The 15,289-nt window shown below is 36.6% G+C and overlaps 1 protein-coding gene and 1 long non-coding RNA gene across 5 annotated transcripts in view; both read left to right on the top strand.

Annotated features, from left to right (window-relative positions):
* The window catches only part of LOC149080452 (receptor expression-enhancing protein 1-like), a 239,189-nt gene that overhangs the window by 186,728 nt on the left and 37,172 nt on the right, over window positions 1-15,289 (top strand). The window lies entirely within an intron of this gene.
* On the top strand, window positions 7,246-11,177 carry LOC149080453 (uncharacterized). Its single transcript, XR_016193507.1, has 3 exons — window positions 7,246-9,023; window positions 10,840-10,953; window positions 11,054-11,177. It is a non-coding gene; the product is annotated as an uncharacterized LOC149080453 (long non-coding RNA).

The following is a 15,289-nucleotide window of genomic DNA, read 5'->3' as shown; positions in this document are numbered from 1 at the left end:
ATTGTTGGCTAAGTGGATGTGTAAATTACAAAGATGGCAAGTTATTTATGGAGTTAGTCCGAGATCACATGGAAACTTCTGATTTAACGAAAATCACTTGGCATATATGGATGAACAGTCAAAATGACCGTCTAAGATTGTGGAGGATGGGACTTGATGTGATTTAATGCAGTACATTCATAAACTCATCCAAAAATTTCTTGAACATTATTTTACAAAATGACACCTAACAAAAATTGATAGACAACAATATGTTCTAGTAACTAGCATATCTCCGAAAATACTGCATTACTTCAAGTTGAGTTTGCTGAAAATTACAAATGTGCTTCACAAAATGAAATTCAGAGTGCACATTTTTTGTGTGCAATATCAAATAAGTCTGTTCACAACCGTATTGTATCATTCTGGAATTATTCACCCTGTAGTAATAGTTTCAGATGAATTGAGTCATTCCAGGGATATGGTACTGCCTTATGTTCACAAAATTTTATAAATTCCAAGAGAAGTAGAAATTTTGAATGTCTGTTCTGATGGTTCAGCATTGTAATTAAAAAAAAATTGTTTCTGGTTTGCCCGCACTACAAGGAAAACATCATTTGTTCATAACATGGAATTTCTGTGCAACATCACATGGGCCTGTTAATGGTATCAGTGGATCTGTAAAGAGGCAGGTGTGGCAAGCAGTGAAGAAAAGAAGCCATACAATGTGCAGGAGATTTTTTAAAAGCTGCTATTTCAATGCCAAATGTTGATATCCTTAAAATGACCCCGAAAAATTTAAAAGAAAGGCTGAAGGAACTAAAGCTTAAGGGAGTTTTTGAAAATGCAGACTGCATTGAAGGACTGAAAAAGTTATTTTCTCGAAGTGGTCAATGAGAAAAGTGTTGGAAGCAGATTCACATAACTTCCCCAAATAACGTTAACGTATCAAAGTTGCTGTATAGGCAGTCGCATAGCACCTATTGGGTATTGATATGAAGTTGAATATGATGATGATGATGAACATTTCCCAGAAGAAATAAAATCTATTGGAAAAAATGAAAATTTAGTAAATGTAAAAAATGATATGAGCTGGGAAGTACTAAAAATGCCTTGTCAAGTGGATTAAGTTTTCAATTCTCTCAAGAGCGATTGATAAAAAAAATCGACCCACCAGAAGTTGTAAATGCTTGAGGACATTAAACATTTCAAGAATTCTTTTAGATTTTATTAATATATTGCCTTAAAAGTATTTTGAAGGACTTTCAGATACTTAAGTTTTGCATACAAAAAACATTTATCATATGTAATATCAGTCGCACCAAATTTTTATTTTTTAATCAAATAATTTCACTATTGTTTGTAATTTATTGACTGTGTACTTTTTATTCGAACTCTATTACATACTATAAAAAAATTAAAAATGTAATATCTAAATACACATGAAGGACAATCTTGAAATGTTTTGGAGGTATTTTGACTGTCTTTTTTCATTTAATGGCTCACAGCATGAATGGTCCAAAAGTAATAATCTTTTTCCTGATATTTTCAATTTTATATTCCTAATATTGTCTAACCTAGAAGATATTATATCAAATTTCAAATAAATGAAGAGGCTTATTACGTTATTGCTATTATTAACTTCTAAAAAAGTGTAAATGTAATGTCAGTTACTGTGGAATTTCCCAAAGGTTGAAATACATAACTATATAGAAAATACATATACATAAGTGTTGGCGAGATTAGGCCGAAGGTGAAAAAAAATGCAAAAACCGTCCCGGCTAAAATAGGTTTTTGCCTAGTGGCAAAATTAATTTTTTCCCTATTTATGCATGTGAAGTATCATTGTGCATTTTATTATTTTTCTAAATAAGATAGTTTTGAACACAAAATTTAGTATAAGAATCAAATTTTTTTTTTAGTTATAAATTTTTACCATTGCTGGAAAAAAAAACTGCATTAAAATATGTCCTGACAATAATAGGTTTTTTCCATGCATCAAAAATTGATACTTTTCACATTTATTTATATTCATTTATTATTTTTATTAACATATATATATTCTTATTAATTGTATCAATCAAAGAATGAGCATAAATTATGTTTTGCAAAAGCATATAAAACATCTAATACTTTAATCTCTATTCATCTAATTTCTGTTCACGCAATTGTGTTTGCGATTAAAGTATCAAATTTTGTTTAAAGTGTTGAAGTAAATGATAAATGTTTTGAGTTTGTGAAATCCTTGGCAGATGATGCCACATTGTTTTCCCTCACATTTGTCCTATTTTCACAATATGTGAAGTAGGTGTATGTGTTGTGTATTTGTCCGGTATGTTCAATAAAAGTTAACTCCAGTCTAAGCTTAAAAACAATATTATGTTATGTGATAACTTTATCGCTGCCCTGTTGTCCCTTTGAAGGATGGGAATGTTCTTCAAGTTCACAATATCTTTGAGATGTCTCTGGAGCCAAATGACTTCCTTGGCTGCTTCCGATGCTGCAAGTACTTCAGCTTCAGTTGTTGATGTGGCACGCAACAATAGCTTGTCTTTGGCTTCGCCAAAGATAGCTCCTCCAGCATATATCATCACATATCCAGATGTTGACCAACCAGTTTTTGTACATTCACCAAAATCTGAATATCTATAAAACCGAAGCACACCTTTTGTGTCAGTTGCACAATAAGTGATTCAGTATTGAACTGTGCCAGCGACGTATATAGTGAAACACTCTCTACTCTCACTGTATCTTCTGCAGATGGATTTTCCAGTGACAGAGACAGATAATCTACACTGTAAGCTAAATCTGGTCTAGTTCCTACCTCAGACACTTGAACACCTCTTGTTCAAGTGTCTTTAAACATTGTGTCTCTCTCAGCACTGAGGTATTACATGCTTTGGCATAATTTTTTTTAAATTAAAATGCCAAGAAGAAATTTTGTGGCACAAGATATGGATAAATTTTGGTTATTTTGCAAAAGGTTCTATGTTGTGTAAGTTAATATTCGAAAACAAATAACTAAAATTGTAAAAGCTCTTGCTCAATTGTATAAATATATCCACAGAATTTGAGGAAAAAAAATCAAGTTCTCAAAGTGAATAGTAAATTTTTAAATGATTTTTAAAAACGGGGATGTTTCTCATAAGAAAGCATGAGAAGCCACGGTTTGTTTGGGCTTACTTGGTCCCTTTAATAGAGCGATCACTGCCTTCATCTGGCAACCCTGATTCTTCATACATTCTCAACCAACGTGCTGGTCATGTCACCTCCTGTTATTCTTTCCTCCATGGGTTTCGTCGATCAGCCTTTTTGTGCGGGAAGAAATCATCCGCCAGCAGCCATCATAAACAATTGCTGAAGAAATAGAAAGCGATCGTCGCTCATCCGAGAGGTGTTTTCATTTGCTACTTTCATTTTCATTTCCAGTTATCTGTTAAATTGAACTGTCACGCAGTCAAATCTTAGTTTTCCGTTAAAAAAAATATTGATAATGGATTTGAGCAGACACATCAAGCCTTTGACTGGAGAGGGTGACTGGGTGATATAGAAAAAGAAAATATGAGATTTGCTCGATTATCACGAGGGTGCGATTGACGTGATCAATGGCAAGCTGAGAAAGCCAGAGCCTCGTGGTAAAAATGCAAATGGATCGGAAATTAGGAAGCACAAAGAACTTTGTGACTTGTTCCGGAAAGCAAATAGCTATGCCAAGTCAATGATTGCAAGCACGGTCACTGACAGTGTATCAAAAAAAATCATGGATAGTGGTTCAGCCTATGTAACATGGGAGGCTTTGAAGAAGCAGTTTGAGGCAAGTGCACAGGATCAGTTATTCAAGATATGCACCAAATTTTTTGCATTTGGTTGGGTTCCAGGAGATGTTTCCACACACGTAGTAAAGCTAAGGAGTGTCTTGAAGTAAGAAATGAAACCAGATTACCGAACCTGATGCTAGTTTGCAAGATTGTGCTCATTTTGCGAAGTAAATTCAAAACCTTCAAATCAAGTTGGATGTTATTGGCTAAGGATGACAAGAAGTCATTCAAAGAGCTATCAGTGCAATTGTGCATGTTCGAGAGAAATTTCACCAAGGCAGAAGATAGCAGCAAATGTGTACAAGAGGCATTAATAGCGGCAAGAGCAGAAAGTCAGAAACATGATGGTAAAAACAAGCCAAAACCTTGGAAAAGAAGAATATGCAACTACTGCAAACGCAAAGGACACTGGGTAAAAGAATGCAGGCTGTGGATCGCTGATGGAAGACCACAGAAGAATAAAGCCAATGAGATACAGGTGAATAAAGCAAGTGATACATCAGTGCATAAAGCTGCAGCAAATATAGCATTGATGTCTGTCTCTGAAGAAATCCATGTAGCATATAGTTCAACATCATATTGGATTGACAATGAGGCATGTCACGAATTGTTTCAGGTATTTTGTTGACTTCGTGAAATTTAATAATCCTTGTGGCATCAAAGTTGCTGGAAGTGAAACTTCAATTGCAATAGGGAAAGGCACCATCAGAGTCAAAACAACTGTTGGCAGAAAGAGCCAAGAGATTCTTTTGAAAAATGTGTGGTATGTTCCAAAAATTACTAGAAATTTATTTTCTGTTCTCGCAATGCAAGATAGGAATAAAAACTGAATTTGTGTCAACTCCCACAGAATGCTGGCTAAAAGTTATTAATTGAGTAGTGCTCCATGGATCATGCAGTGTGAATGGTAGTTTATTCAAGGCAGCTATATTGAACCGATTTTGCCCATAAAAAGAGATAGAAGTGCATACTGCAGTAGGCAGCTCCTTGTTACAATTATATCATGAGAGATGGGGGCACCAAGACAAACGCCACATCAAAAAGACACTAGAGAAGGAGTTAGGCATCACTGTGATCCTCGACAAAGAACTGTGTGAGCCATGTGTTTATGGCAAAGCACACCATTTATCATTTGGAACCAGAAAGAAAGCTTCTGAGCCAGGCGAACTTATTTCCACTGATGTTTGTTGCCCATTCTAGGAATCTTTCCAAAAGAAACAGTATCTGGTGGTGTTCAAAGACAGCTTCACCAAGTTTCGATATGGCTACCTACTGAAATAAAAGTCAGAAGTAAAGATGTGTTGGAACATATGCTCGCACATGCCAATACAACAGGACATTCAGTAAAAGAATTCCTCAGTGATAATGGAGGTGAGTTTGACAATGAAGATGTGCATGCAATCCTGAAATCGAGAGGAATTGTCCAAAGACTGACAGCTGTATACACACCTCAGCAGAATGGAGGCAGTGAACATGAAATGTGCAACATCATTGAAATGACCAGAACGTTCAAATATTCAAATCCTGAGGCTAACTTCCCTGCAGCTATCTGGGCTGAGTTAGTAGGCTCTGCCATATATGTATTGAAGTGAACAGGCAAGTCATCAGTGGGAGACAAAAGTCCATATGAACTTTGGCTTAATAAGAAACACCTATGAGTGATAGGGTCAGCATGCTATGCGCATATTCCAAGCCAGAAGAGGAGAAATATGGATAAGAAAGCCATCAAAGGCTACCTGGTGGGACATGATGGCGATGAACGCTACAGGATCTGGGTCAAGGAAAATCATTGTGTAATTCTGTCAAGAGATGTAGTCTTTCAAGAAAGGCCAAGCAATTGTGACAAGTATGTGAAATTACCATTATCAGATAGATCAGAAGAATAACCAAATCAAGAAAAGAGTGAAAATCATGAAGTTGAGATCGAAGACCCTGAACAAGAAAACGAGTCAAGAAAGCATTTTGAGTGATGCTGAAACTGATGATGATGATGATGATGATGATGAATCAGAAAATATCACATCAGACAGGCAATTAAGAAACTGTTCCCTTCTGCATAAGCCTAGACGTTTACATTACATCATGGAAGCAGTCATTCCTGAGTGATGAAGATAATCCCCAAACATATGAAGAAGCAATCAACAGCAAGTGCAGCATAAATTTTAAGAAGGCTATGGACAGTGAGAGTGAGATGAGTTCACTTAAAGAAAACCAGACATGGGAACTGACTGACTTACCACCTGGAGACAGGGCGATACCCTGCAACTGGGTTTTCAAATTAAAAACAAACCCAGATGGAAGTATCAACAAATATAAAGCCAGACTCGTTGTAAAAGGGTTCACTCAACGCCAAGACATTGACTATAGTGAGACATACAGTCCAGTAGCAAACTTAGGCACTATAGCAGTGTTGAGCATTGCAGCTGAAGAAGAAATGTATTTAACACAGTTTGATGTATCAAAAGCGTTCCTTTATGGAGAATTGGAGGAGACAATCTACATGACGCAACCGGAAGGCTTTAATAATGGCACAGGAAGAGTGTGCAGACTCAAATGTAGCCTCTATGGCTTAAAACAATCTCCACGTTGTTGGAACAAGTGCTTTAGACAGTTTTTAGAAGAACTCTGTTTTTAACCAAGCAAAGCAGATCCATGCTTATACATTCGGGAGAAGAAAGGTAGAAAATTATTGATAGTATTATACGTAGATGACAGGTGCTGCATCTTATCAACAGGACTTTGAAAAAAAAATATTCATAAAGGAACTAAAAGCAAAATTCAAGGTCTCCATTGGTGAAGTCTCATGTTTTCTAGGACTTGAAATTGAACGCCATGGTGACAAGTCAATAACAGTTAGTAGTCAGAAAGGATATGCTAGAAAAATCCTTTAGCGTTTCGGTTTTGATGAATGCAAACCTGTTACAACTCCTATGTTGAAGAATTCAGAAGTGCAAAGGACTGAAGATACCAGAGCTACCTTTCCATACAGACAAGCCATAGGTGCTTTGATGTATCTAATGGTAGGAACTAGACCAGATTCAGCTTACAGTGTAGATTATCTGTCTCTGTCACTGGAAAATCCATCTGCAGAAGATACAGTGAGAGTAGAGAGTGTTTCACTATATACGTCGCTGGCACAGTTCAATACTGAATCACTTATTGTGCAACTGACACAAAAGGTGTGCTTCGGTTTTATAGATATTCAGATTTTGGTGAATGTACAAAAACTGGTTGGTCAACATCTGGATATGTGATGATATATGCTGGAGGAGCTATCTTTGGCGAAGCCAAAGACAAGCTATTGTTGCGTGCCACATCAACAACTGAAGCTGAAGTACTTGCAGCATCGGAAGCAGCCAAGGAAGTCATTTGGCTCCAGAGACATCTCAAAGATATTGTGAACTTGAAGAACATTCCCATCCTTCAAAGGGACAACAGGGCAGCGATAAAGTTATCGCATAATCCTGAATACCATCGGCATACTAAACATATTGAACTAAAACACTTCTTTATCCGTGAGAAAGTGCTTCAAGGAAAAATTGATGTTGAACAAGTAAGTGTCTGTTGAACAAATGATTTTATTTTTCTTCCCTGATGGTTCACCATTCTGATCTGTCGCCATTTAACTGCCACATATTTTAACACCTGAATATAGAAGCTATGTCAGATTTGTGTTGGAAAAACTTAACAGTGTGCTTATGTGTGCGTGCCCAGCATTTGGTATGTTTTGTGTTCAGTAGGTGGTGCCATCTATCTAGCGGCGCATTTAGATACTTTCTCAAACGGGGCATGTACACATTTTAGCAAACCAATGTAATGTTGAAGAAGCAGTTATAAAGGGTCAATTTTGGTGTCCCCCTCTAGTCCAGAGCCCAGAACACTAGAATACACGAAAATCACCTAATTTTAGATTCTTATCAACAGCCGTTCTTGACGTTCGACTGCTCGTAGCTTACTGGAACGTACAAAATCATGCGTTTTCTGCAACTTTGGCAGCAGCTGCACTACATTTTGTTCATGAGCATAATAACTAAAAACAAGTGGTTCCTTTAACAATTCCCCTGCGGTTACCATATCTCTTCCAAAGAGAACAAAAAATGTGGTGTTTCCTTTAACACCGCATGAACAGCGCTTCTATAAGACATTAAAACATGGGGTAACATATCATCCCATTCTTCAGTTTCCATTATCATACACGCTAAAGTATGCTTAATTGTCGCATGGCTCCTTTTGTAATGGAACAGGATGGCATCCTTCTCTGTTACAATTACTTTTGTGTGGGGATTCTCCCGGGGGAGATGTCACATGATCTTGTTGAATCGTTATTATATATATTACTTCTTTCGGCGGTTGGCTGCAGACTTCCGTCGGAATAGTTATTTTGTTGTGTTTTCTCTGTTTAATGTGCTTTTAGTATTAAAGGCGTAATCGGAGAGCCTGGCCAGCTCATCCGATTACATTTTTTTTTATGCCATTTAGAATTTTGAAATTTGTTTTTGTATGTGAATTTTATATTCTGTGTGATGTTAGAATTTTTATTGAGAGATGGGTTGTTGCCAGTGGACAATTGGTCTTAAATTAATACTGGTTTGAGTTGTTTAAGTATGCCTCTCTTGTTTTCACTAATCGCATTTTAACTCCAACTTCTTGTTTTGTTAACTTAGAACGATCGGCTGAGGTTGTTAAACTAAAAAGTCATGTCATAATTTGAATAAATCTTGTTCTCTATATCCCGGCTGGTTCGGCAAAAATGATTTTATCACGAAAAGCTCTGTAAATGAAAGGTAAATGAAAGTCTAATAGCATTCTATAAGTTTTATAGCACCGATCTGGGGGGTGAACAATCCTGTTGTCCTTAGAACCAGAAGTTTTTCCCTTACGCATGCTGTTTGTTGTTATTTAACGAAAAAGGGAAATTTTCCGCATTCCGTGCTCGCCTTTCCCTAAATAAGGAATTTTTTTCCCTCGTATAAGGACAACGATAACGACAAAGAAGCCCCTCTCGTTAGCTCGTAACGACAACTTTTTCTCTGTAATGGCGGCGCAATGTGTGCTTGGATGGAAGATATATTTCCAATTCAAACAATTCTCCTCATGTTTTTCCGTGCTGTTAATGCTTGATACGCGCATTTAATGTAAAAAAATATATATATTTAGGCTAACGAAAAATACAATCAGCTATGCGAGGAGCCAAAGACGAAGACAAGAGTTGCTGTTGAGTGGAAGGTAGGCTAACTTATGATATGAAATCAATTTTTTTTATTTTTCTTAACATGACATTTCACTCATTTTAAATGAATATTGATGCTTTATACATACTCGAGGCTTTGGGAGAAAAAATCCTACCGACCGACCTCGTATAATATGTACTCACATGGCCGTAACTAGGATTTTTGCTCCCCGGGACAAACATAATTTTGCCGCCTCTGCAACTTTAAAATTAGACAATTTTATAACAGTGTTTTTTGTTCCCACCAAAAATTGCTGCTCCTTAAATTTTGCCGCCCGGGGCAATTGTCCCCTCCAGTTCCGGCTCTATGTACAGATAGCGAGATGATCATATATGCAAGCTATATTCACAAATATTAATTCGTTCATATATATATAAACATGGAAAACATGTATTATAATAATGTATTATGTTTGGACTATATCGATAAGGTCACATTTTATATTTCTGTGTTAACACATATTTTCGTGCCATCTAAAAAGTGCCACAGACCAGCACCATCTATCTCTAGGAGGTGCTGCGTAGATCCCTGGGCCGAGTAATTTTTCTGAAGGGCCCCCCCACTTCCCTCAGAATTAGAGATACCTGACCAAATTAAATACTTCTGTCAAAAATTGCATGCAAATCTCATTTGCACTACCAAACCACACATGCACCTCGTCCACATTCTCTGCAGAACTTCTAATCATTAAATTACTGTAGCACTTAGTGATAGGTTGGTTGCAGACACAGATTAAAAAATGTTCAATATTACCAGTTATTTATTAAATCTTTTGATATACTGTACAGTACAATCAGAGGTGCAGACATGAAAACATTGAGGGGGCTGAAACTTGCTGGTTGTCCCGTATATATGTGACTCGAGCACGTACGCAGGAGGAGGAAGGTGTAGTGCATTGTTTTTACAGAAATTATTTGGGGTGGCTCAGTCCTTTTTCAAAATTTATTGGGGGGCTCAAATGGCCTCAGTCCCTAGGTTCCGGCACTTATGAATACAATATAATATATGTCATTTGCATTAACAATGTATTTAAAATTGGCCTGTACAATTTTGTTTTATGAACTTGTTCAAATCGCTGGTGGAGAAGGATTTAAAGTTTGGGATCCTTCAGATGATTCCCCCCCCCCCATGAGATATAAGCATAAAACATAATGAATTATAAAGAACGAATTCTTGATATTAATGGGTTTGTAGAGAAATTTCAGAAAATAATTGACTGTACTACTGTGTTATACTTATTAAGTAGGAACACTGTTACAAGTGTTCAATGTAGTTGTTCAAATGGTATAATTGACACTTGAGGTAGGTTATTCATTAGTAATTGCTCCTAGCTGTATTTTTTCTCCTGTTTAACAAATATATATACATAAAACAGACTACAACAGACAAATTACCTAACGAGGTGGCTGAAATGTATATATATCTGTCCACAGAACAGACTGACCCTTAATATAGTACTTAGAGCACAAAAATTCAAGCACATATCAACATCATCACTTTCAGTATCAAAAATTGATGGTAGTAAGTCGAGCATGAAACATGCATGCCTTATATATTGCAATTAATTTGCTAAGGACACAAAAACTTATGTATACCCATAACACTTTATTAGGCATGTCAATTAGAAATTCCTCAGAACTATATTTATCACTATATTTATGTGGTTTAGTAGTACTTGCAGTTTGTTGGCAAATTGTTTTAGTTGACAACTAACATGTTATTTTATTCCATCATACCACTGATACATTGAAATGTGGTACTATTATTTATATATTGGTACTTTGCTATATACTATTTGAAATGCTTATTAGGTTTTGGACCATTTACTGAAATGAGAGTTGCAAAATGAAGACATTACATGCCTGTTGAAGACAGAAATCTGTGCTCATGAAGTGTACTTATGTACTAAACCATAGATTTCGCAGGTAAGTTGAATCTTTTTCATTTTTATCTTTAGAATTTTTTTATGACGTGCACAAAATTCAATACTCAAAACTATCATACAATTTACCCTTTTCATTTCAGATAAAAATGTTGAATGCAATGACACAAGTTATGGCCTACGAGTGTAAAACTAGAAATTTTTGTTTTTTAAGCAACTCTATTAACCATCACCTCTATATGTATATTCATACACAGCCGCAATCATATATGTGTATGAAATACTGTTCACACATTTATCTAATAAATTTATCCATGATCGTAAGCAGAAACTTAGTTTTTGTTTTCTTTGTGATTATAATTAGAAAAAATGTTTATGAATGTTACATTTTTGTACTACAATAAATCTAGAATTAGTTGCATAGAAAACAGTTTTCTATGCAAACATTTAAACAGCTCAGTTGAATGAAGTGTTGATTTTGATTTATCTGAACCAGTTATATAATTTATTTATTTTTATTAAATGCAGCTGAAATCACAAAACGAATAGCGTCCCCATTTAGAATGACTTTTTTTTGTCGACTCATCAAAATTTTCTGTCTAAAGCGTTTCCCTGCTTAGTTTCTCATGAGTGTTTCTTGAAAAAGAAGCGGGATTCACTGCGGTTGATAACTTATGTTGTCAAAAAATTTAATGAAACGATTGGAAAAAAATTAAAATTTTATTGTGAGATATGGTGAATGACATGGTTCTAGTAATATCAAAATATATAGTATCAAATAATATTTGCCAAACATGTATATGGGGAAATAGCTACAGTTCCAACATGGCAAGACTTTATGGACGAATAAGAAATCTCAATTCATTTTCCTAAGTGAGAGTTGTTAATATTAAAACATGAGTGTTAAATTCATAGACCTGGAAAATCAATATTTTTTCCCCATGGTTGGGCATGGCACTTGCTGTATTAACCTCTATGATGTAATAGTCATGAGAAATTAAAATTATAATCTTTCAGAAAAAATTGTAATTTAAAATTTCTATTAAAAAAACTTAAATTGTCTCTAAAACAAATTTATATGTCTAGTAAGAGAAAATTATTAAAATATCTTATAAGAAAGTTATTAAAAATACGAGGTAACTTGTGCACATGCCAATGTAAAAAAAAAAGAAAAAACATTACACGAAATTAAAGTAAATAAAGCAATCGTTGCCACAAATGTTGAAGAAATATTGATTTATAATAAGTAGTAGTAGTTGTAAACTTTTTGCTTTACGTTGATTGGTTGAATAGTGAGCTGAACCGTAGAAAAGAACGAATGAACCGAAAGACCGGTTTTTTCTCCGCAACCCATCATGTGATCTTAAGGACAATGCTCAACGCAAAGGGGAGAGCGCCGCTTAAGGAATTTTCCTTAGCACGTTCCTTACGATAGTTTCTTATCTAACGACAAGCACGGAACTGGCGTTATATAAGGAAGGTGGGATTGTTCACCCCCTGGTAACTATCGGCCTGCTCTGGATGATGAAACCCTGAATGGATTATCGGTGAAGGTGTCTAGCTATGCCGATCTAGACGTCCAGTTATCCTATGATCTAAGACAGTGGTTCTCAACCTGGGGCCATATGGCCCCCTTACGGTCCTGAGATATTCTAGGGGGGCGACGGGAGAAAATCAGAAGAAAGGTGATCCACGACAGGTGGTGAAGGGAGTCATAGAAAGCTGCGAAGAGAAAAGCTTTAAAAGGGAAACATGAAAAATATTACTACTTTCAGAATCAAACAGATCCGTCAATAGAACCAGGGCCATCTTAACCCTTGGGTCTATATGGGCATGACCCGGATCTTCGTGTCTATAATGGAGGCAGGGGACTGCACTATATGGGATCTGGTACTATGATTTTTTCATATGTAAGCTGTTGTTTCCAGTTTTATCGATTTATCGTGCAGGTTCGTTGGATCGTCCCGTATTTTACACAGACCGTTTTTTACCATATAATTTGACTCCTGGAAGTCACGATAATACACCATTTGAATTCGTGCCTAGCCAGGATTTATTCAAATTTCATTCATAATAAAAAAAAATAAAAGTATCTCAATCTTGGACGAGGGTAGAGGTGGCCCTGGCCTATACAGGGGGGCCACAAGAAAAAATGTTATCCATAGAGGGGGGGGGGCATGAGCTGAAAAAGGTTAAGAAACACTGATCCAAGACATCAGTTTTACCAGTTTCCGACTACATCTCTAATCTCCGAGAGATCTTCGCCTGGTGTCGGTTGCTGGTGACTTGCCGTGAACTCTGGAACTTTGTTCTTCAATTAACTCTACTAATGTGGATGGATCTGCATTGTCTACCCTGGTCTAGGACTGGAAAGGTGATGTTCAGTAGAACGCTGACTTTCTATGGTGAGAGCTTACCATATCTACTACAATGAAATTTTTGAACTGAAAGAAAAAAAAAACATAATTGTGTGTAAAATTGTTCTCAACGATAAATTGAAGGTTAACCTGTGAATGTATAAATTTACAAAATCCATTAAATGTAATAAATCATTTCCTACTTGTTGTTTTATTTATTTATTTATTTACAATAACCCCAGAAGGCATGAAATGCACTTATACTGGAAGAAAAAAAAAATAGTAGTCAGAACGGGAAGCACTTCGCATACGGAGTCAGATCGAAATCCTCAATAGCAGAAGCAAATCTTGCCTAGGAGGCACATACAAGTTCTGATGGAAGACTGTTCCATATTTTCTCCACACGGCATCTATATCCATGGAAAAAGGAATCACTTCTATCTGTTGGTATTCTTATTTGGAAGCGATGCCTACGTAGGTTAACTCATCTGTCTATGGTTCTTAAAGAAAGGTTCTCTCGATGGTAGATAAACAATTTGGTGGACTAGTTTGTAGCACATCTTCAGATCTGCAACGATTCTACGCCATTCCAGCTAGTGTAAACCCAGAAATTGAAGTCTCTGGCAATAAGATAGACTGCTCATGCCAGGTATTCGTTTAGTAAACGATCTCTGTGGCTTTTCGAGGAGCTTTATGTCCTTGATTTTGTAAGGGCTCCATACTTGCGAACAGAATTCCAGAGTCGGGCGAACGTACACACAGAAAGCATATGACAATGTATGCGCATCACACTTACGGTATGCCGTGCATAACATATATGAAATTCTATTAGCTTTGCAGACTATGCCATGATAATGATCAGTGAAATTCAGAATGCGGCTCATTGCAATACCTAAATCCATGCATGTATCCAACTGCTGTAACGTTTCATTACCTAGTTGGCAATATTCAGGATCGGTGCGTCTACCAAAATGCATTGATCCACTTTTTGATGATGAAATAGGTAGCTTATACTGACAACTCTACTGGAAAAGTTGTTGGCATGCAATTCTTAGGCCCCTAGTGTTTTCCACTGGAGAGAATAACTTCACGTCATCAGCGAATTACAATAGAGAGATGGGTGACACAGCCTGAATAATATCGTAAGTGTACAAAGTAAATAAGATCGGGCCTAACACCGATCCCTGGACAACTCCGCTTGGCACCTGACATTCTCTAGACATCACGCTGGCTACGCGAACCTGATGAACTCTGTCTGATAGCAGTTCTTGAATTATCCTCACAACTTTATCTGGAACCCTTATAGCAATCTGTCTACTTTATCAAATGCCTTTTGGAAATCGACGTACATCAATCTCTTGTCCAGAGTCTATAGCACTCTCCCATATATCATGACAAATCAACTGCTGCACTGGTAAGGAGTGGCCAGGAATAAAGCCAAACTGAACTGAGGGGATTAAGCCCATCTCGTCGGCAAATGGAAGTAACTGATTGACGATGCATCTCTCGAAAATTTTGCAGGATATATCGGTTAACTATACCCGGCGATAATTATTCGGATCTGCCCTGGAGCCTTCATTCTTATAAATTGGACTAATAACTGCAGATTTCCAAGAGCATGGGATAGATCCGTAGTCATAGAAGGATGTGAAGATGGAGCTAAGCAGAGAAGATATCGGGTCTGAAAGACGTTAGTAGAAACAACTGGGTATTCCATCAGGACCCGGAGATGATCGACCAGGAAGAGAAGAAATATTGGCTTTTATCGTCTGAGTGTTGAACATGTCATGAAAGAAGGGATGATCATTCATAAGGCCATGATAACGATGGCCGTAACTGGAACAACTGAAATTATATGAACAAGAAAATATGTCCGCAAAAACGTTTGCTTTCTCATAATCTTCTGTTATCGGGGTAGCATTCACAGTTAACATTGGTATGTCCCAGGATAAACGAAGTCTACTGCGGACATCTCGGTGGAAAGAGTTTTGATCTTGATTTTTACAGAGGTTGAGATGTAAA

This window comes from Pholcus phalangioides, unplaced genomic scaffold (assembly GCF_987345545.1).
Source record: "Pholcus phalangioides strain wild (caught in Gottingen) unplaced genomic scaffold, Ppha-v1.0 ptg000011l_1, whole genome shotgun sequence".
In the NCBI taxonomy this organism is placed as follows: Eukaryota; Metazoa; Arthropoda; class Arachnida; order Araneae; family Pholcidae; genus Pholcus; species Pholcus phalangioides.
This window is presented reverse-complemented; position numbering and strand designations above follow the sequence as displayed.